At 37.5% G+C, this 24,791-nt stretch overlaps 1 long non-coding RNA gene across 1 annotated transcript in view; it reads left to right on the forward strand.

The window, feature by feature from the left end:
• LOC139327670 (uncharacterized) overlaps positions 1-24,791 on the forward strand; it is a 120,009-nt gene that overhangs the window by 41,732 nt on the left and 53,486 nt on the right. The window contains exon 2 of the long non-coding RNA XR_011601679.1: positions 2,210-2,333. This is a non-coding gene — a long non-coding RNA (uncharacterized lncRNA). The remainder of the gene's footprint in view (positions 1-2,209; positions 2,334-24,791) is intronic.

The following is a 24,791-nucleotide window of genomic DNA, read 5'->3' on the forward strand; positions in this document are numbered from 1 at the left end:
TTCAACTAAAGGAAGAAATGTGTATATGTAGAATAAGGCAGAAGTTACAATAGAATGGCCAGGCACTCCTAAGTGAGGGGAGGGGGCAAGTTGAGAAGAAAGGAGCCCTAATAAAGATTTTGAGGGTATAGATAACCACTCAGAATGCAATGTGAGGTGACAGGCAGGGAGTCTGGTCAATTGGTCTCCCAATTCGCCTCATGAACCAGGTACCTCCATGGTCTTTCCATCCAACTACTGTCTGCCCTCTGTACAGTTTCTTCCCAGGCCTTGGTGCTACTCTAGTATGCTTCTGCATGTCCGTGTTCTGTTGGCAAAACAACCTGTGCAGCTTTCTGTCAGGTGAACCTCACAGATCAGCCACCTCTAGAGCAGTGTTCCTCAACCTCAACAACTTTAAAATGTAAGGACTTCAAATCCCAGATTTCCTCAGACAGAGTGCTGGCTAGGGAATTCTGGAACTGAAATCCATGCATCTTAAAGTCACCGAGGCCGAAAGAAACTGTTCTAGAGTCATCTTCCTACAGGTTATTCTGCCCACAAATAACTCCTCTGATCTTTTTGCTGCTGGCTTTGAGTCCAATTCTTCTCTATATCTGTCAGCTCCTGATCTTGCCATTTCCATGGCTTTTTGCTCCCTTCATAGACCAACAATTCAGCTTTGTGATGCTCTCCTCCTCATTCATAGCTCTTCATGACACTCTCCTCCCCATTCATAGCTTTTCGTGACTCCAGAATGGAGCCCAATGGAGATAGCTGGTGTAGTTGATTGTCTTGTAATGTTATTCTTGGTCTCAGGAAAGGTCAAAGTGACCTCTGCTTCACCATCTGGACCTCACATAATTGGAGATCTCCACAATAAAGGAAAAAAGAATGCCAGCTCCATTTAAGACTTCTACCCTCCGGTTATTTTCTCCTGTTTTATGGCTACCTGAGATTATTATGACCATATGCAGGGCATAAAACTTAGAAATTAGTAACATTGTTCCCATTCTTGCAGTCATCACATGGTTTTAATGAAGACAGCATGATCTCATAGAGCTTTCTTTTTGGGTTGGATCAGGAATAGATGCTTAATTCCGTATAGTAGCAATACATTCCTGTAATATTACTAGACATATTTTTTCCAAGGAGTAAAGAATCAGTTATACATTGAATTTGTTGCTATGAGTTTCACTCATTTTCACTGCCCTAAGTCATAACTCCATTCTCTAGTTTTCCTTAAAAAAAAAAAAAAAGGCCTTGAAGTCATGGATCCAGCTAATGCTTATCATGTACCTTACTGGGGAAAAATAGTATAATGCTGTGAGTTGGAATGACTTGTCTTCAGAAGGATGCTCCAATAGTGGAGGTTTTTAAGAGGAGATTGGACAACCATTTGTCTGAAATGGTTTCGTGCTTGATCAGGGGGTTGGATTAGAAGACCTCCAAGGTCCCTTCCAACTCTGTTATTCTGTCAATACATTTATCCCTTCGCCTAGTTTTATGAATAATGCACTGAAACATGGCTCATATCATTTAAAACTTGATTACTGGCACATAGATGCCATGTCTTTTTTAGGTTTTGTACTGCAAGCTAAGATTTGTGCAAAAATACAGGACATGTTAGTGCAAACTAAACAGATGTTAAAACTTTTTGTTGATATTGGAAACAGAAAAAAGTCATTTATCGAAGTAAGACATGTAAGGCCCATAGATTTTGGCTGGCCTCCCCATGCCGTTACATCAGCTAATAAGAGTAGTCTTTTATAGCATTATTGACAGCTTATAACAGAGGAGCTGTGCCTATGGAGTGAGTTGCCTGGGGTGCAATTATTTGTTTTGATTCTGCTGATACTTAATTTTAACTAGGCAACTACTATTCTTAGGCTTCTTGAAGTTATCTAAACAAGAAGAATTTTGACAAGTATGATCTATATATTTCTTTCTTCAAATATTTGTGTTTTGTTCATTTTCCAAGAGGCATTCTTGGCAAATATGTTATCATATGAAAAATGTAAACTAATTAATATTAAAAGATATTATTCTTACAGTAGTGATAATATATATATATATATATTAGTAGAAGAATTACTGCTATTTAACCTGACTGATTGTTCTGCATTGGAACGGGGACCTTTTTCATACACAGGTTTCTGACCCAGCAGAACCCTAGTGGACTCAGAAGGGAGACAATCTTCACTGATTCTTCATCACTTTGTAATTCTAGATGGATCTGAAAATCTGCTCCAAGAGTGTTGGAGATGTCTGGAATAAAATGGTCAAGAGGGCTGCAGAACAAGAAGGAATCAATGAGAATTCAGCAGGATTTTGTATAAGTTGTGGTCTTCCAGGTAAGTAGACATTTTGACTCCAACTTGTAGTTTTGAATCTATTCCTTTTTTCTGCTGATTTTATAGATTTTTATGTCCATAACTGGTGGAGATCATAATGGGTTTCACACTTTAGAGTTCATAAAAGATGAAAGAGCTATATTGAGTCTTTAGTCCAGCTAAACTTTTGAATTTAACAGAAAAGTGTTTGAGAAGTGTTTGCTTCTGTTACTTGACTGCTTTCTGATTTTATTACTTGGTTGCTTGACTGTTATTTTCCAAAGATTGGCTCACCAAAAATAATCTAGGATTCTACACATATAAATTGCATTGATATGATTTATTCCAGGATATTTTTAATTGAATATTGATTATTGTCCTTGTTTTTATCATTTCTCAATTCATTTTTTTCTTTGATTTTAAACAGCTTTCTATTTAAGATTGTTATATATTTGTAGGTTTAATTTATATTTTATGTTTCTGCTCAAATGAATAGAGAAAACTGGCTAAAGAATTCTTAAATTAAAATTAATTTAATCGGTACTTAATGAGTACAAAATTTCATAATTTTTTATTGCCTGATGAAGTCATACATGTGACAACACTGTAGCTTCTAGCAGATTATTATTATTAAATTTATGTGCCATCTATCTAGACATAGGGCTACTCTAGAAGTCTATATTTATCGACTATGGTTCCTTACCTAGGGAATAGTTTGCATTTTATGGGACAGATACATGTAGAAGCTATATTGCTTCAGTTAATCAAATCTATATTGAAACCTTAAAAATCTTGGACTATAAACAGCAATTGTCTGTGATGTCAAATCTCAATTGGATTTATTTCTTGATAGAATTCTGGAAATGTCTGGGCCATAAAATGAGATGGTTTTTAATCAACCACATCATGTCTATGCTGCCTTTTCTTCTATTTGGTTCACATCATGCCATTCAAATCAGCTCACTTTTGTTTAGACAAAGCCAACTGATCCCTCAGGCATTTAGATAAAATATATCAGGAATGTACATTTGTACATGGGTAGAATTCTGGACATTTATGTGTAAATCAGACTTCTCATCTTGGACTGCAACTTAGCCAGTTTGGCCTTTGGTTACAAATCATTGATTATAAAGGGCCCTGACAAAGAATCACTTTATGGTAAATTAAATGTTATATTCATGGAGTTAAACGAGTGCAATGTAAAATGGTATGTTTGTCGAAACAGCGTATTAATGCTGATCCACAACAGCCTTCCTTTTGAGCATTTGAGTAACTCAATAAGATTGTGTGCTACCTGCTTATTTTTAAAACCCACTTTTGATTTTAACAAACATTTGCATATATTTAAATCAAGACACATACAAATTGCAGCGATGCATCAGACATTTCCATAATTTTTTCTTTGTTTCTCTAAAGGAATCTAAGGCTGCAGTGAAGAACATAGGAAGGGATGCTTTTTCTTTGTCTCATTCATTAAAAAACAAAACAAAACCCTGGGCTTTGTTAAATGTGAGCCTAGTAGATGCGGAACAAGGGTAGGGCAGGGAGAAGACCTTAGATTGCTGGGGGCAGAATGTCAAGACTTATGGGCTCTTCCACTTGAATGAAGTTGAGAAAATGAATTGTTATCGTGGCTGCTCTTTTCACAGCCAGCTTCAGGGCATAGTGGACCATGAAAATGAACCTTCTGTCTGGTAAATTGATGCACTGCCTCCATGACAGCAGCGAATTTGAGGTGCAAGGTCTTTGCTTCTTCCAGCTGCAAACTTGGATCATTTCACATTCCATACAGCTTGACACTGGGGAAAGGGATATTTTTTCAGGATAAGACATATTTCACTGAAAATCCTCTTGAAATCTGGCAAAGTCGGTTTCAAAAGTTTAAGGTCTGCTGCTGAAGGTCAGAGCAACCCTTTTGAAGCTGCCAAATTCTCTGCTTCTGAATGAGATATTCCATGTGCTTGGCTTTCACTGTTTTTTTTCCCCCTGAAACGAAGTGAATGCATGGGGGTGGGGTGGGGGGGAAGGAGAGTTCTCCACACACATCTCATCCAACAATAATGGTGCTATACATCTTATTTCTACCTATTTGAAAGAGAAGGGGAGTAACCTAGCTATAGGCAGCGCTGTCATCAATGGACAAGGATTGTTCCAAAATGGTGTAAACAGATGATGAAACCGAGTAGTTACTGTCATTATGATATCACATACGTAGAGCCCCTTCAAAATTCCTGTGAATTATGTTTACTTCAATTGAAGAATGCGGCAGTCCTATTGGAAGGAGGTTGGAAATCGCAGCAGGCGATTGCGTACTCTGAAAGCTGAAAAATGCAAATTCCCCACCATGAATGGGGTAACCTAGCCATGCAACTCAGTTGTTTAAAGGAAATACTTTTCTGTTACAATTTCAACTCAGTACTAATGCCGCTGACCAGAATACCAAATGGTAAATGTAAAGAAGTTCCTTGATTAGACTTTAAATCTTTACCAAGAGTTAGAATGTGTGAGAAACAAAAATTGTGTAGATAGATCACAAGGTCGATAAAGTTTTCCATATAGCAAGATGCTCACTTACATTGCTGTACTGGTAAAAAGACATTACAGTTCACAGACATAATTTGATGGCCCGATTTTGACACCATGGTATGGATTCTTATCTGCTAGTAGTATAATGATGGTAGGCAGTTGCTTCCATATGCTTTGTGCAATCCCACTATTTTCACAGAGTTTGGAAAATGCAGGGTCAGATATCATCATCTTCACCATCCTCCTGTGTTTATCAACTATTTCTCCTTTCATCTTTTCATTGAAGAGATAAATTCATTTAAGGGATAACATTGGAACTTTTGCAGAATGTCTAGAGTGTTACAGATCTTCTGCTTTTCAATGTATAGATATTTTGGTATGCAGGGGTTCCTAATATGATCTGGGTGGTTGGGGAGGACAAATGGACCGATGGCTTTGAACTAAATGTTTGGATGTTAAAATGATCTCACGGCTCAATCATTGGATTAGGAAATGACTGCCTTAATAGGAAATGCTAAGAACAAGAATAATAAAGGGGCTGTGCTTAGCAAGTACAGGGAAGGTCCTTTAGGCATAGAAAGATACTGGATAATGAATGAACATAACATAGTATTGACAGCTCTAAATAGAAGAGCCCATCTTGTAAATTAAGATGAGGAGGGGCTGTTGTCCAGTAATGCAAATTGCAGCCCGGTGAATAAAGCAGATTAAGAATTCAGGAAAGGACATGTTGGGTCTCATTATAAAGAGGCCAGATTTGCCTGTCCTTTTCCTACACCACTTAACTAGGCACATACATTCAAATGCTATTTAGATGCAGGGGTGGGAGAGGAGAGGGAGGGAGGGAAGCAGAGAGAGAGAGGGAGGACAAAAGGCTTTCCTTGACAAAGGGAATGATACATAATGTAGAGGATGTAACATTATTATATTAGATTTTGTACTGAATACAGCATTTGTATTGACATTTTAAGCTTTGCATATCTTAAAATTAGAATATATGAAGTTCATTTTTTGATCGCATACAATCCCCCCCCCCAAAACACAACCTACTGCTGGAACTGAAAATAATTTTTAAAAATAATCATGTTATCAAAAGGTTACAGCTTTCTCAAATATAGAAACCAACTCGATTTGAAAACAGGCTGCAATGCTATGAAATCAGGGACAAAAAGAAAAAAAAGAGAATTGGAATTATATTATTTTAGGGAAAAAAATGAATGTTCCATTTAGCACATGAATTATTTATTTGGAAATTCACCTTATTTGCATTGTCTGGTCAGACTTCATTTCTGGAATGATAGATCAGTTTACTTATACAAATCTACATATAATTATTTTTATGGAATTTATTATTCATTGGATTCATATCCAAACTTTCCTCTAGAAGCACATCTTTCTAAATTGATTCACAAATTCTACCTTCAAGATTCATAGTTGGTTCACCCATGCATCAAGAGTGAACTCTCAAGAACCTATAAACCTTTTCCTCTAATACTAAGCAATTACTCTCATTTCCAGGTTGAGAAGCAATTCACTTGCACACAACCACCTTACATGATTTGGGTCAATTATTGTCTCTCGTCCAATCATCCCTGTACTCAAATGCACCTCTCCTGATACAGATGTAACAGGAAACGTAGCTGGATATCATCAGTATATTGGTGACAACTTATCCTAAATCTCATAATGACCCCATCCAATATTTTCTTATAAATATTATATTGAACTGGAGGCAGGACTGCCATGGGTTCAATCTACAGTTTCCTGAACATACTGCACTCTCCTTTAAGAACTATGTTTGGCTACTCAAGAAAATACAGTGTGCTAATATGTTAAAGCCACAGCATTTTGAGCTGTACATAGGACTGACACAATCTGTGGTCATCGCAGGATGGTGCATAGAAAGGTAACAAAGAAGCAAACCACATGCTAAACACATTCACACACTTGCTTCTCTCTCTCTCTCTCTCTCTCCCTCCCTTCCTCCCTCCCTCCCTCTCTCTCCCCCTCTCTTTCTCTCTCCCCCCCCCAGTAAGATCTAGTAAAGATATTGTGAGAAACTTGCTCCAGCTGGTGAATACTTCAAACTATTTTGCATTTCTAAAAGTCCATTGGATTGAATGATGCTGACTGTGTTTACGTACACCTTTAAGCAATAATACCTTGCACTCCTTATATCACTCTAAAAGCTGAACTATACCAGTTGCAACATTGCCCTCCTTGTTTTTTTTAATCACACATCTACAATTGCATGTGTGAACAGCTGCATTCCTTTCCCCCTGCATTCCTTGAAAACAAAATCTGCCTGTCCTCTCCTCCACTTCCCCCTCCCCTCCATTCCTTTTAAACAAAGCTAACCATTCCTGTCCCCCCCCCATCTGAGTTAAATACCAGGGTATCCGTTTCGGCAGGCATCTAAGCTCAATCTAATCAAGCGGTGTCACAATTCTGTCAAGGCAGGTTGCTCTCTCTTTGGCCTTGAATAATTGGAAGAATGTTGGCACTTGTGCCTGGGCTATGAGAACATGACCTGGGTTGATATTTAATCTCTTCCAGTGCTAGGCTGCACAAGGTCTGGAGCCTAAGTCAGGCCTCAGGAGCAGCATGTTCGACATCAGCCGCACTCATTTTACCTTGAAATAGATTCCATTGGCGGCATCGGTCCACTCTTCCAGGAGCAGACTTACATGGGACAGATATGCACCCTAGAAAGGATTCAATTGTTGTCCTTTCAACTTTTGGCTTTGCCAGCCTAATTGTTACAAGGTGCTGCGAAATACCTCTGAAAGGCAAAAGGTTAGGGAGTTCAAGAACTAAAAGTTCTGTAATGTTGAAGTTTTTTTTTAAAAAAAAAAAACTTGACAAAAAGAAATGGAAAGCATCTTTCTTCTCCCTCCAGCATTCTGAATAACTTTGTTATGTTTGTACACTTTGCTGCACACCAAGGCTAGGTTACTACCGGCTTGCAACAGGATCGCATGCCTAGCTTCTGCACATGTGCAGATCGCCGATGATGACATCCGGGGCGGTGGGCGGGACCTCCCGCCGGTTTTACTACCGGTTGTTGCGAACTGGTCCGAACTGGGGGCAACCCACCACTGCTGCATACCTCATGGAAAACATCCCTGAATGGACACTTATGAAAACCACCATTACTAGACAACTGGAAACCAGGATTCAGAAGTACCACATTTTTTATAATCATCATTAATTGGTTCAGCTAGTTGGATCTGATCTCTGATTATGCCAACAGTTTCACATAAGATGTAAACCATGGAGACAAATATCATTCTGCTTCAGTGCCAACTTCTGAAAGGCTCCTAAACTAAATAGAAAGTGTGTAGAAAAGACTTGACTTTGAAGTTTTTATAGGAAAAAGTTTGCTGTCATGACACAATTGCTGTTGAGTTAATATCAGGGGTGAAATGCTCCCGGTTCAGACCGGATTGCCCGATCCAGTAGTGATGGTGGCGGGTGGTTCGGAGAACCGGTAGCAAAAATCCCTGTGCCCCCCCATGCCCAGCTGAGCCGCGCGATCATCAAAGTAAAAAAAAAAGCCTCTGATGATCGTGCGGCTCAGCTGGGATCATCAGAGGCTTTTAAAAGCATTTTTTTCTGCAACCTCTTCGGCCGAAGAGGCTGTAGAAAAAAAATGCCTTTAAAAGTAAAAAAAAAAAAAAGTTGGCCACACCCACCCAGTCACATTAACCCCCCACCAAGCCACGCCCACAGAACCGGTAGTAACAAATTTTAGATTTCACTCCTGGTTAATATGCTGATTTTAGGTAAAGCTGCAATATTTTGAAATATTTTAGGAAATAATTTTATTAGTAATAAGTGCAAATCATTCTTAAAAGTTATGATAATAACTTAGTTATATAATAGCAGTAACATACAATAACAATAGTAAAAAAATGAACTGAGTCCTGATTTTAGGCATAGATAACTGTATTAATGCAGTTTGATAGCAATTTGCTTCCCCCATGGCTGAAGCTTATTTGGCTTCAATAACAAGGCCAGGGAATGGCCCTGATGTAATGTGGGGTAAATTAAGGAAAGCAGCTGGTAAATTCCTTTGGCTTTATTTCCCTTTCCACCTAATGGCAGGAAAAACAGCTCATTCTTAGAAATAGTCCACTTGACAAGTCAGGGCATTTGATGCTTTGATTGATTCATTGATGCTTCTTCCCATTTTACCCCCTGTGCCTCCTCTGAACCTACAACCTGTAATTTGGCCTAACAGGTGTGCAGGAGGGATGAAGATCATTAATGAGCAAGCTATGTCTGTTGCAATATTTTCAGGATCAGACTCAATAAAGATAATAGAAGTTAGAGATTTAAATATATTTCTCTTTAATCATAATAGGCATTCTATATTCGCTGAATATTCAAGATAGAAGCAAGGAAAATGGGGAGGATGGCTCCTTATATATACAAGGGGTGGAGCCAGGAATGGGAGTGGTAAATTATGAATACATTAAAGTCCAAAGAATAAGTTAACCCCTGATGTTCCATATATACATTATTTACACATTAGAGAATAAGGCATTTACATCTGACAAATCCCCCTCTAAATGCCGGTTCGTTATACAACACCAGTTACATTCAGATTCAGGACAATATAATACATATAATTTAGAAGTTAAATATTTGTGTTGTTTAGAAGGTAAGGGTTTTGTTAATATATCAGCTAATTGTTCAGAAGTATCACAATGTATTGCTTTGATGAATCCGTCTTGAGATAGTTGTCTCACGTGCTTAAATTTTATATCAATATGCCTGGACCTTTGTCCAATTGCATCGGATCTAGATATTTCAATGGCCGCTTTATTGTCTTCATGCATAATAAATGGTAAAGTAGGTTTCTTCCAAACATCTGTGATCAAATCATTGAACCATACAAGGTTATTTGCAGCTTTAGACAAGCAAACATATTCCGCTTCTGTGGTAGAAGTGGCTACCAGTTCTTGTTTACCAGTATACCAGTAAACTGGACAATCGTTCAATAGAAAAACATAACCAGAGGTACTTTTTCTGCATGATGTATCACCAGCCCAATCTGCATCAGCATAACAAGTAATTTTTGGTTCTTTGTCATTATTTGGTTCCAATATTAAACAAAAATCTAATGTACTTTTCAGATATCTTAAAATTCTTTTGACAGCTTCCCAATGATACAAGGTTGGTTTGCTAACATATCTTGACAATAAATTGAGAGGTAATGCAATATCTGGCCTAGTCCAATTAGATATATAAAGGAGTGAACCTATAACTGATCTGTAAAATGTGTTGTCTTTAAACTCAGGGGAAGATTCATCAGTGTTTCTAAGAAAATCAGTTTGCATAGGTGTGTCACATGTTTTGGCATTATTTAAGTTACATTTGTTTAGGAGTTCAATGATTTTATCTTTCTGAGTAAGTTTGAATCCCCTTTTAGTTTTGTTAATTTGTACACCAAGGTATTTATTCACTCTACCTAGTGATTTCAATGAGAAATGTTCGTTTAACTTATTTACAAAGATTTCCCTGCTCTCTTTATGTTTTCCAATATATAAAATATCATCCACATAAATTAATACAAATTCAATATGATCATTACTCTTTTTTACAAAGAAACAGTTATCAGCAGTGGTGGCGTTGAAATCCATGGTCTTAAGTACTTTTACCAAACAATCGTACCATCTTTTGCCAGATTGCTTCAATCCGTACAGACTCTTATTTAATAACCAAATTTCGTTCTTATTAGTGTATTGACTGTGTGGTGCTCTTACATATATTTCCTTATCTAATTTTGCGTGTAAGTATGCAGTCTGTATGTCATATTGAAACACGTCCAGATTGAGTGCAGATGCTACTACAAGAGCTGTTTTGACACTCTCTGTTCTCACTGTTGGTGAATAAGTGTCAGTATAGTCTTCTGGATATTTTTGTGCATAACCTTGTGCAACTAGTCTGGCCTTGTATAAGGTATTGCCTCCTTCCAAATTCTTTATTTTATAAATCCACCTGGTACCTATAATTGTTTTATCCTTAGGTGCGATCGCAGGTGTGAATACATTTAATCCTTGTAAACTTTCCATCTCTTTTTCCATAGCTAGTTCCCATTTTTCTCTTTCTTCACGGGGAAGTTTCAATACTTCCTCATATGTATTAGGTGTTATTTGTTCTCCATCCATATGCATTATGTAATCTTTGTATTTATTTGGTATTTGGTTTCTATTGTTTCTAATATTTCTTTCAGGTTTGCTATGGTTGTCATGCAAATATCTGGCTTCCTTTTTTGTTAATGTGTCTGTCTTTATTTTATGCTGACTATTTGTCCAAGTTTTGGTTTTGTTCTTACTTTTGTTAATATTTTGATTTTCTGTTGTTCCTTCCTCGCAAGATATATTATCTTTGCTTTTATTAGGAAATATTTCATTAAGGTGCAATTTAGACCAATTGGCCTGCTCATGGAACACAGCTGTTCTGGATACTATAAATTTGTTATTATTATCAATGAATCTGTACCCTTTGGTTCCAGTTTCGTATCCCATGAATCTTAATCTCCTGGATACGTTTTCTCCCTTTCTCCTCAATTGTTTAGGTATGTGTACGTCTGCAGTAACTCCAAATATGTGCATGTGTGCTAATTTGGGTTTTCTATTGTACATCACCTCATATGGTGTCTTATTCACAATACTGGACCATGTTCTATTTTGAGTGTAATTTGAATAATGTAAGGCTTCTGACCAAAATTGTTTGCCTAAACCAGCATCCTCTAATGTGCATCTAATCATGGTTTGTAGTGTGGAATTCTTTCTCTCTGCAATCCCATTTTGAAATGCAGAAAATGGATTGGACGTGAAATGTAGCATCCCTCTATCCTTTAACCATTGGGAGAATTCTTTAGACATGAATTCACATCCCCTATCTGTCATAATTTGTTTTATTCTGATATTATGCTGTGTTTCTATGCGTTTGTAGAATTCCTTAAATTTCTGAAAGGTTTCATCCTTGTGCTTTAATGTGTAAACAAAACCATAGCGACTGTAATCATCCACTATTGTTAGGAAGTAACGTTTTCTATAGGTAATTGATGGAGTTAATGGACCAACTAAGTCCATATGTACCAAATCAAAAATATTGTTAGTTGATCTGTTAGATTTTTTTGGTCTGGGACTGGTTTTTAGTTTGGTGGATTTACATACTGAGCATTCCAAATAATTTTCACAATTTTTTATTTTGACACCTTCTGCGTGTTCAGTCATTTTTTGTACTACGGGAAAGCTTGCATGTCCTAACTTCCTATGTAAGATGTGAGCACACTCATCATGAATTGGTTTACCTATTTTTGGTTTCTTCTCATTGTGTGTATTTTTGTTATCATGAGTTATTTTACATTCATCATTGTCACTGTTACTGACATTTTCATCATCTGCTTCAATACAATCTTCCATATTTGAATCAATGTTATGTAACCATCTTTCTTTGGTTATCAGATAGGGTAGACCCCCTTTTATCATCACAGTACCTACATTTGTTTTGTTCTTTTCTATAGTTGCTTTCCCCTTTGAGAAAACTATATTGATGTCAGATTCTCTGCTTAGTTTTATAGCACTCAGTATGTTGTGAGGTATTTCTGGGATTAATAATACCCCCTCTATTTTCCCTAAACCAGGCAAGGTCACATTTCCTCTGCCTAATACTTGAACCTTTTCTTGATTAGCTACCTTTATCACAAACTTATCTTCTGTAAATGAAGATAATATACTTTTGTTGTTAGTGGTGTGATTTGTTGCACCAGAATCAATAAGCCAATTATTGTTCTCATCTTGTTGTGTTCTGGTGCTGTCTTGTTTATTTAGCCCATTTAGTGACCCAGATTTTCTCTCTTTTGAATTTTCTCTACCCCCTCTACTTTCTCTGTAATTTGGTGGACTTCTATATTTGTGTCTATCTGTGGAAGATTGTCTGTAATTGTATTTGCTCCTATATTCTGGCCTATGTCTCTCCCTTGGGACTTTGGGACAGTCTCTTCTACTGTGTTCCCTGGATCCACAATTGTGGCATCTAAAGGCCTCATTATATTTATCTTGAAAGACTACTTTCCTAAAAGATTTGTGTTCTGTTTGGTTACTGGAACGATTTTTTCTTGAATTGTCTTCTGCTATCAATTTGTTAGATAGACTTTCTATTGATAAATATCCCAAATTAATGGTATCTAAGTGTGACATAAAGCTATCCCATGATGGATCAAGTGAATTGATAATAACACTTTTCATTGTTTGATCTGAAATCACTTCCCCCCTCAATTGCAGCTCAGCTCTTATTTTGTTTAGATTTATCAAATGCTCACTTATAGAAACCCCTGGTTTCACTCTAGAAGAAAAGAAATCCTTAGACATTCTTGTGGTTGTGGCTACGCTATCGCTGTGAAATAGATTAAACATGCATTGAATTATTTCTGATACAGTTAGGTTTGGTTTGATGCTATGATACATTGCAGGAGACACGCTAGAAATTATTATGAAAAATGCTCTATGATGTAAACAATCTATTTTTAAAGTCCAAGGTCTTCTTGGAGGACTAGTTATAAAGAATAGTAAATTTTCTTTCATGAAAATAACCTGAAGCTGTTGGTACCACTCTTGTAAATTAATGCCATCAACTCTAAGTTTTGGGAAGTCACTGGGTAAGTTCCCCACATTATTTTGTCCATTACTTACAACCTGAGGCAGTCCGTGGTCTCTCAAGTGCAGGAAATTACAGAACGGCATTGGGATGCTTGTAACGAGTCTGCGCGGTTCTCTGGCCAGTTCAAGTCTTTCGGGGCCGTCTACGTAGTTTTGCACATGCGCGTTGCTCATTTCTTCTTTGGCGCCGTTGTGGAAGGTTCTCTCCATTTCAGCTCTCTCGATCCGCTCCTCTTCAGATGAGTCGGTCTCTGGTTCGGTTTTTGGGGCTTTGGTGATGGCGACGGTTCTTCTCTTTCTCTTGTGTGCGCTGGCACTCGATTCTGTCTGCGGTGTAGGACGGAATCGGCATGGCTCTCTGGGCTCGGGTGTCGTCGTTTTCGAAGTCAGGATGGGAGCGTGCAGGTCTTGAGTTGTCGGTTTGATTTCTTGCTTCTTCGTTGATGTCTTGGAAATTTTCAATCTTGGCCCAAAAGCAGCAAAAAGCGTTTTCATTGCTGACTTTACTTGAGACTTTGTTAAATCGTCTTCACTTTCTGATTTTGGTTCATCTGAAGAGTTTGAGACTTCCTTTTCACTTTCTTCGTCTGATAGCGTTTTTCGCGCCAGGAATTTTGAACTGAGCGTTTTGATTGGCTCTGCTTCACTCTCTTTTGAAGTTCGTTGAAACCAAGATGGCTGCCATTCAAAATTTCGCGCGAGGTCACATCTTTTCTTTTTTGCAACTATTTTCTCAGTAGTCATTTCACTCACAGTTTTTTGATCTTTGGGTTTTTCTTTAATGACGTTTTTCTCTCTCGCTGCTCCGCTGTTCCTCAGCATCTCCTGGAGGTCCGCGATGAGGCTTTCATCATTCTTTTGGCTTTTTAGTATCTTTAATATCTCTGACCTGAGTTCGTTATTTTCTATCTCAATTTCTTCCTGGTCGTTGTTTTCACTCATCAGTTCTTCTTCTTCAGTGGTGTATTCTTCGGATTCTCTCGAAATCGCATTAGTGGATTCGTTGATCATCTCTTGATCAGTTTCTATTTCTTTACTGTAGGCCCTGGTGTTGGGCCTATCTTTCTTGGACATTTTTAATTACTTATTGAGTCAATAAACCATCCTCTGCTACCAGCTTGTTGCAATATTTTCAGGATCAGACTCAATAAAGATAATAGAAGTTAGAGATTTAAATATATTTCTCTTTAATCATAATAGGCATTCTATATTCGCTGAATATTCAAGATAGAAGCAAGGAAAATGGGGAGGATGGCTCCTTATATATACAAGGGGTGGAGCCAGGAATGGGAGTGGTAAATTATGAATACATTAAAGTCCAAAGAATAAGTTAACCCCTGATGTTCCATATATACATTATTTACACATTAGAGAATAAGGCATTTACATCTGACAATGTCCTTAGCTAGCATTGAAAGACATAAGGTATTTCTCCACCTGAAGTAGCCTATGGAGTAAGCAACATGGTGTGCCCCACCCTCTATAATAAGAACAATAGGAAAAAAAATGATGCCATACAAAACTCCTTAGCAAAATAGTGGCCAACCAGTAATTTTCTGCTTGGTGATACAACGAAGCCAGTATTTAAAATACAGGGGGTCTGATGTTCTTTCAAAAGCCCTGGCCAGCTTTTTTCTCAGCCAGGTGCCACACCTCACTTACAACCCAAGCCAAAATGGCTCTTGAAGGCATTGCTCAGGGCGAGGGACTGCTCATTGGAAGGCGAGGGACTGCTCACAGCAGCCTAAATTGACCAATAGGAGTTGGGCAGATTGCATATCATTGATGCAGACCATAGCAAATATCTCTTTTGTGGGGGGGAGGGATAATTAAGGATAATAGTTACCCATCTCCATGTGGGTTGAGGACAGGGGTGGGCTGCTGGGGGTTCGCAGGGGTTCAGGAGAACCTCTAGCTAAGATTCTGTGCAGTTTGGAGAACCCCCAAATCCCACTCCTGGCTGGCCCCATCCCGCCCAACCCACCCTGCCCCTCCCAGGAGTATCCACGTGGTCTGTTTTGGATGCAGGTAAGTGCAGGGCGCGCGTGGAGGCTCGGGGAGGGTGATAAACGGGCCTACCAGAAGTTTAGGAAGGCTGGAAACGGGCCTGTTTCCTGCCTCCAGAGGGCCTCCAGAGCCTGGGGAGGCTGTTTCGCCCTCCCAGAGGCTTGAGGAAAGCCTCCGGAGCCTGGGGAGGGCAAAAACACCCCCTCGCCATGGTGCCGGAGGCTGACATGACCACACTCACCATGGCCACACCCACCCAACAACCAGGCAGACAACCTCTTGCTAAAATTTTTGAAGCCCACCCTGGTTGAGGATGAGTCAAAAGCAATATTTTTAAGCCATGGCATGTTAACACAGTTACCAGAAAATGTTTGTGCTATGGCTAAGTAGTGCTCTGGCTAAAACCATACTGTAATATTTATTAGTAAATAAAAAACAACAGCAATAGAAAAATTACTACAGGTCTGTTTATTGCTTTACTGGATTCCTCCTGTTCTCTTTCATCTTCTTCTTACGTTTAGAACCAACACTGAGCATTCATAGAAGGGCAGTTTTTACAATATGGGGAAATAAACCCAATTCTTTTTCTCTCAAGGCACATATAAGCCATTCTGACCTTCAGGAGAAACGGAAATACCACCCAGGTCTATCAGTTATTCCTCCTGAGTAATCTGAAGTCACAGCATGTTTGGGTTGTTCCATTCATAGCCCCAGACAGATTTCAGGGTAATCAGAAGCCTGCGGAGGGGGGCTGGAAAGGGAGCAACAGCTAAGGGTCCCCAAACCCCCAGAGAAGAATTATAACTTTCTTCTTTGTTGTGATCAAGGGAAATTGCCTGGAATGTTTAATTCATCAGGTTTTAAAGAGTCTCTTACAAGATGATGCACTGATTCCAAATTCTGTATTTGATTTTGGCTACTTTTTATTGTCCCTGCATAAATCTACATTTATACATAGGCGTATATAAAGGTAGCACGAAGAATAAAAGGCCCACGGTCTCATTATTTTTGAGAGCTATTTATGGACTTTTCCCTTCCCATGCTTAAACACAGGTTCTGATTTCTGGGTATCCATATGCCATACTAAATTCATAGCACGTCTACGCTTACAAACATGCATTTATTTTATATTTAACTGTCAAGATATGTCAGGGAAAAAAGATAATTTTTAAAAAGATAATCACATCTTTTTCTTCACAGAATTTCAATCTCCAGACATCCCTAGGGAATATAATTATTAAACCCACATTTATAAGGGTCTACCTCAAAGAGATGGCTGCAAGTATTTGTGAAGAAAAAGCAAATAACACTGTTTTCTAATTAATTGGACTGCCTCTATTTCTGAAACTAATCTTTTGTAAATTATTGGGAAAAGTTTCCAGATAAAATGTGTTAAACTGCATGGGTTTACAATTAAGACAGTGACACCTGTCTATCCAGATAATAAAAATGTATGGATTATTACTATTACCTAAATTCATTGTAAAAGTAATAATTGATTAATTTGACTCAGGCAACACAAAATTTCAAGTTATGTGGAATTTTGCCCCTGAACACATTGTGTGAAAAGACTGAAAGCACCAGCGGGGAATACTCCATGCCCACAAAGATGTATGCGCCTGTCCAATTTTATAAACTTTTGTCGTAACCCATTTTCAGTTTATCTTATATATAAAAGCCATTGAATATTCCAAGGAAGGCCACAGGTGCATGCCACATGCAGCATATAAAAAAGCCCTAGATCTCCCTTCCCTTTACATTTCTTTAATGGTGGAGATTCAAAAGTACAAGTGATTTGCACTTCTGAAACAGCCCATTTAAAATAAAATGCAAATTGGCTCTTAGAATCCAGCTGATTTACTGCCGGGAGAGCTGGGGCTACAATGCAAAGGCTTGCCACAATAAAGCACTTAGCCTCAAAGGTGCCACTGCCCTTTTTTGTCTTCTCGCTTCTTCTACAGACTGCTGCTCTTCTGGAATTTGTCACTACGGTTAAAGATGCCCCACCGCTTGTTTCATGCCTGAGTGATAGTTCATTTGCTCTTAATCTTTAATAACAAGGTGGCTATTGTGCCCATAGCATCCAGAGCATCCCAATCTGAGCAAAGGCCATTTCCGCATTAAACGAAGGGTCATCGTGATAAGTAAAAGTCTCTGCACCGTATTTCACCACTCCTGTATTATCACCCCGATCAGGTTCTCTCTACTGTAGCATCCTTTAGTCAAGCCCCAAAGCCTTTTCTTCTATCTTCCTACCAACCCATTCTAGAGATCTGAACAATAACAGAAGCTTTGTTGTGGAGCACAGTCCTAAGAGATTAATCAGGTACATTACTGATTAACCCAACCTGCTTTGGAATGTCAAACACTTCCTTTATTTTATTTTTTTTAAGGCTATGGCATGAAGGAACAAAGTTGTTTGTCCCTTTCAGATGAACTCCCCCCACCCAAATTTCCACTTAGGTTGTTATTGAAGGCCAACACCTGCTTTTAAGTCAATATGGGGGTGTGTCAGCTGATCTCTCATGATTCATTTTCATGTAGCCTACACGGTAGCAAAAGCACTGATTACATGCAAATCAAAGATCAAGTGCATTTCCCTCCTGCTCCTCCTTCTCCTAATGCTGTGGGAAATTTCACTGTGGTGCCTATGTGAGCATCCAGTCCAAGCCAGGAAATAAGGGTTTGGAAGTTTCTAAAGGATATTCAAAACACGTCGGGATCCATTTGCAAAAATAGCAATGGGATGAGCTGGCAACACTTGCTGATTCCAATGCAAAAAATGAATGGAACAATTTAGCATACCGTATTTCTTTCCTGATAATCTGAAAGAAGATTACTCTATAATTTACTCTAAAGAAATGCAGACAAATTTATGTGAGAAATAAGGACCATGGTAGCCTTATTTAGGGTTTATTTCTGCTTCTTTAAAGCAGAAGAGGCCTGTGAACAAGAGTGGGGGCAGGATGGTAAGCTGCATATATTCCATCAACACTTTCTTCACTCTTCACCTACTGAGAACATACACATAGTGGAAACCACTTGTATCTGAGCACTTTAGAATCTGGTAAGCCTTGTTGTAACTGCTGTGGAGTCTCCATAGACACAAAGACTCCCTGATGTAGAAGCTAGTCCTCAACAGGTAGGGTATAAAGAGGATAATATCAGAGGAATGGGGCTCTATTCTCCTCCTTACTGTACTTTGTCACATATTCACTCTGCTCTAACAGAACAAATATAATATAATTAAGTATAAAATCACATATTGAGTTTTTTCCAGGGTTTGCATTTCTTTTATCATGAGTATAGTTTAAACATATAAGCATGTCTAGCTCTTTTAATGAAAAGTGGCATTGATTTTTAATGGTCACCTAAGTGCATGGATTTCTGATAGTACAAAATGTTTACTGTTTTGTTAGCATATTTTAAGGAAAAAATGCTCTGGTTCAGATGCCATATAACTAGCATCTTTTGTAGGTCCTGAGTGTTACTTTGTGCAAAGCATTCTTCAGAATGTGGAGTTTTATTTGTCACCCCTGCCCCAATCTGCACACAATCTGCACTATGCTTTGCTAAGAATGAGAAAACAATGTGATTAAACTAAGTACTGGTCAGTTTTAGCCCAATCACTAAGTGAGATCAATCCACTGTAATTCTCCAAACTACAAACATATGAAAGACTTTTCTCTTTCTTCTCCTATTATTTTTGCATAATCCAGAGGAATCTATCAAACAAAGGCCTTCTCAGAAGTTAGATGGCTTTTAATTTGAGCAGTAGGTAATCAGTGAAAGAGAGTATCCTGAAGAGAAGGTAATTTGTCTTGCATTGGCAGTTGGAGATGGATGTGCTTGGGGGTTATCTGTAGTGTCAGTTCATTCAGAGATGAACCCCAGCTCTATTCTTCCAGCCTTGAAATCTGAATCAATGATATCTGTAGTGCCCATTCTCTATTTGTGTTTATGTATCAGAGACAATCTCTATGCAAGAGATCTTAATAATTTAAGAATTCACACTACAGGGTCAGCTAGAGAAGAGTTTTCCATGTTCACTTAATTTGGTATACAAAATTATGATTACCCTTAAGTGGATTCCTGAGATGATAAAATACTACATAAGTATATCGCTCTTTTTTCCGGACCAAACATTTCTCTTGGAAAATAAAACAGGATGAAGATTCTGAATTTCACAGAACTTTTATTTCTTTCTGATTTCTGAATAATAGCCTTGTAAAATTTCTCCCTATTTACCCTAACTCTAATTCTCCTCACATCCCCCCTGAAGTAGATGTTAAATATATGCATATTAAGTATTTATCTCCATTTTATATGATTTAAATTTGACTTCACTGGAAGCTTTCTGCCTGTCCAAAGATAAACAACTTGGGGAAGACATTTTGGCATGTAGCATGTAGCAGAACTATGGAAGGGAAGGTCATTTATCTGTGTTTACATCCTTGTTGAAGGATGTTGAAGCAAGTTTACAGCTTGTTCAGAAGCCTCTATGATTGAATTTTACATACATACATACATACATACATACATACATACATACATACACACATACATACATACACACATACACACATACACACATAATATACAGAGAGTTAAATCTTACATACCTTAGTCCTCAGATGATACCCGTACTGTTTCCTGTTCATTATAATGTGTAGTGTTTAGGATTATTTATCTCTACATTTGTATAGAAATAAATGAATAGAAAGTTGATTTAAAATACATAATCAGGGTAAAATGAAATAGCAACGTTATAGAAATCTTAGAACTGATGTCCTAAACAGACTTGTTTCCCTTAGATAATTCTGGACAAAGTGATATGGGATTCACTCTGCAATTCATATGTATATAATCACCCATTTAGGATTTGCCTTATTCAGAGTCAAACTTGGATCCTTCTAAGTCTCAATTCTCTAACATGTCATAGTTGTTCTCCAAGATCTAAATTGGTATTCCCCAGAATTATTGGAGAAATCAGGTTAGTTCTAATGTTTTCTGTATTGAGGAAAACCCAGGTTTGCTGATAATTCTTTACAGTATACAAATGGTACACTGTGACTATATAATGTCAAGTGTTAGAAGACTTTTGTAAGATTATTAAACTGTCCTGAATGATATTATGTGGCTATGTTACATAAAGACCAGTACTTCATTTTCTACTTTTACAGTAAAAGCAGCTGCCTACAGTGTACAAATGCAAATATGATACTGGCAGAAAAATAAAGCACTATTTTGTTTCAAATTGAATGAGACAGATCATTCAGTCCTGGTCACGGGCTGAATGCAGCTATCAATGAAAATGTGCTAAAACATTTTTTGCATACAGTATAGATCTTCCAAGCTCCCAAAGAATCAAAACCAATAATGCAGAATCATAACTACTCTAAATTGTTGCTTCAAGTTGTCTTAAGGGAGAGGTAAAAAGAGAACGGCAGTCAGATATTTTGTGGAACACTGTTTATTTATTTAATTTTATTCTATTAGTTGTTTTTCTACAAAAAGCTCATAGTCTCTTGCTGCCCTATTAATTATCCTAACAAACTTTCAGGAGTTGAGAGCTCATTGTGCTTAAGCAAGATTTGAATACAAATCTTCCTAGTCTCATTAAACCCATTAATCTGACTCCCTAGGCAAAAATCATGGCAAGTGATAGGCTATTTCTCTTGTAACATACAATGGGAAAGTTGTAACCAGCATTCTGCTGGATCTGGCAAGGATTACTGGGAATCCAGTGGCTGGATTCCTCAGTTTAAATCTTCAAAATGGCTTATGTCAGTTCTAATGGAGTGCTCAAAAGAATTCCAATGTGCTCCCAAAATATATCAAATAAGAAACAGAGTTTGAAAATGATGCGGAAATTCTGTCACATGTCTGTAGTTAGGCAACATCTTCATTTCTTTGTTTAATTTATTTAGAGCAGCTTTACTCTGTTTTGTAGATAGAAAAGGGTATCCAGTGACTTACAAAGACAAGAAAAGTATCCTTCTGTCCTCAATTTTTTATAAATTTAAAGGACATAACACCAGAAGAAAAGAGATTGAGAGAATGGAGAGGTAAACTCCTGTAATGGTAGCTCATTCTGATTGTGGCTCATTGTGATTATGGATGGGTACATGCTGGTTTCTCCCTAGCTGTAATATATCTAGGAAGCAGGGGGAAAATATCAAAACAAGGTATTCTCTAGAAGTTTTTACATTTCCTACAAGAATGATTCAGCAGAAGTTGGCTGTTATTTCAAACTTTTTGATCCTGTGAACATTGTTTTCCCACAGCAAGGCACCCTTTCCTAGAATCGTGGTTGGTTTTTGTAAGTGATATTCAGCTCCTTGGGAGGAGATTCAAACCATCAACATTTCCTACCTTTTGTGCTGTATCAAAGCGACAAAGTCCAGCCAGTTTTCTGCAGACATCACTGTTTTTAGCATCTTAGGGAACTATTTTGACTTAAACTCAATTTGGTCCTATAATATGCTAAACACTAAATTGGGACTTTCTTTATGGAAAATATATATTTTACCATTAAGCTACAGATCTTCCAAAATCATGACTTCAGTCATCCCTAGATGAAGACAAAGTAATTCTCCTTTCAGCTGCTACATTTCTTTTATGATAGAAAGGATATGGAGAATAACTCCATGAAATAGTTTATTTAAAGAATGCGGTTTTTATAAACAGGCTAAGTCTTCTGAAGAGCTGCATTCCATATTTACTGAAATACTTGATATTTCCCTTTTCCTTCTTTTGTTGCAGCTAGAAGTGTGGAAGATAATTCTAAAAAATATAACCACTTTTGATCTTCGGATCAAAAGCTTTCTACTTGTGCTACTAATCTCTTCTTTGTAATTATGAATAAAGAACCATAAGAGCAAAACCTGTAATAAGTAAATAATCATAGGAGCAAAAGCAGGAAATACATGTTAAACTGAAAATAATTCTAAAGTACTTACAGAGAAATAAATTGCTGGGTTGAATGGTAAATCACTAAATATGACATTTTTTTGTCCTTTGCAAATTAGACCAACAGTTTCAAAGTGTGATATGAACCAGTTTCCCAAGAAAAAGGATAAAAAGGGCACGAATAGGCCTAAATCTTCACTTTTAAATTATTCATTGGTATATCATTAGTACATCAACATTTTATCAACCTTAATGTAATGTTCATAAATATCAATAATGCTGATGTGTCAGTACCCATTTGTTTAGGTTGTGTGGGGTTTCCTAAATTTGATTTACCAGGCCATCAGAATCACCAGTTGCTACCAATATTCCAATTTACATGTTTTATTGACGTAACATGTCTCCCTTGCAATTTTGACTGTATTCTATTTCAGTACAGCTGCCAGCAAATTTTCTCATTGTCCCCATATTCCTCAAACAACAAATAGACACCAGGTGATTAAGCTCTGCAAACAAACAGGGTTTTCCCAGCAACAAATCAACACCTCTCTGTGTCTGGTATTTGTGGAATTTGATAAGCCACCCACTCTGCCCCCTCCCCGTCCTTGTTATGTCTCTCCTCAGCCTTCTTCATCTTTTATCCTTCCCTTCACCCAGTCTCCAAAGGAAAGCATTCATAGTTAATTAACTGCTGAAATAGTGCAAGGAGCTGGGTTGAAGAGGAATGGAGCTTTGCGTCTGAATTTAAAAGAGTTTGAAAGCTCTTGAAGTTTAAAAACAAAACACCCAGAAGTGGCAAAGGGAAGCATGAAAGGTAAACAAAGAAAAGGCTGGAGGGAAGCTCTTTTCACATATTTCCATTCTTGACCGGTTAAATGAGAGCTGCAAATGAAAGATTGAATGATTTCTAGTGCCTTTTTTCTTCCAGCAATACATGATTTACTCTTTGTAATGAGACAGTGGGTTGATCACATCTTGTACAGAAAGTGCTTCTAATGAAGCATTATTGAGAACTTTAAATGCACATGTTTTATTTGTCACATATATGTTCCGTCTTTCTTCTGAGAGACTCAATGTACTATTGTCCTCTTCTTCCTTTTCCATGTTATCTTCTAATAATCCTGTGAAGGAGGCTAGGATAAGAGATGAGTCTTGTGAAACCATTGTGAAATCCAACAGTCTACTCATATATAGGAAGAGTAAGAATGAGTGCATTAGCACCATCCTTTGCAATTGCCTTCCATGGGTACAGGTTTAACTATGTTCAGATCTTTCAGTAGATCTGAATCTCTCTTCTGTCCATCACTGGCATAAACAATCAAGCTGAACAATGAGAGCATCAGCATATTGATGACACTTCATTCCAGATCTCCTGATGACATCCCTTAACAGCTTCAAATAAATAGTGAACAGCATTTAGAGGTCAAACAATAAATCATGTTTACTTGGATGTATAGTTATTCTATTGTGGATAATCTGGCACAATAGTAGCCTTTTTCCTTACTTGGCCTTAGATTGCAGATTAAAGAAGATAAATCTCTTCAACTCAATCAGTCCTCCCTTGTAGGTTCCCTTATCTTATTCTTTGTATCCCTTCTCCTAAGGCAAGATTTAGGAATCTAGTGCTTACAACCACCATCCAGTGCCAAAAACTCCAGTTTCTAATCATACAGGAAGTGGAAAACCTAGCCTTTTTTAGTCTAAAGTAAGATGGAAAAATAATTAAATGGGAATCACAAACAAATCTCTAAATATCTCCACAAGATTTATTTTAGATCAGATCAAATATAAAATGATAATATCATGGAAACTGTTTAAAGGGAAATGAAAGAACCAGTCACTCTCATTACTTGCTTTCTCCATGATATGAAAGTGAAAGGTAACTTTCCTGGAAAATTATGACATTTAGTGTATTTTACAAAAAATACATGATAACAAGCAGCACAGATTGATATCGCCAAATTAACATTTTGTACATTTGATCCATATTACTGACCCCTACTGAGAACGATGGAAATTGATTTCCCTGTCATGAGTGTAATATATGTTTCATTTCTGGTGGTGATACAAGCTTTTATTTGGGTTATCACAAGAGCCACTCATATTTTCTAAGTGAAATTTTTAGCTATTTCATTTGGAGGCCATCAATTAATAATCAATGCTAGAAGCTAAAATTCCTGCATGTTCTTAATTTTATAAATTCTATTACTTCTCTACTTTTACTTAGACATCTTACATACAAAGCAGTTTTTAAAGTTTGTCATTGTTTATTTGACATTTACAAGATTACAAAAGTTTTTTTAAAAAAATACCAATAGAAGAGAATAACAGAATAACAAGAGTTGGAAGTGACCTTTGA

The sequence above is a fragment of the Pituophis catenifer genome, unplaced genomic scaffold, assembly GCF_029215685.1.
Source record: "Pituophis catenifer annectens isolate HBS135680 unplaced genomic scaffold, rPitCat1.0.hap2 SCAF_1, whole genome shotgun sequence".
NCBI classification, from domain to species: Eukaryota; Metazoa; Chordata; class Lepidosauria; order Squamata; family Colubridae; genus Pituophis; species Pituophis catenifer.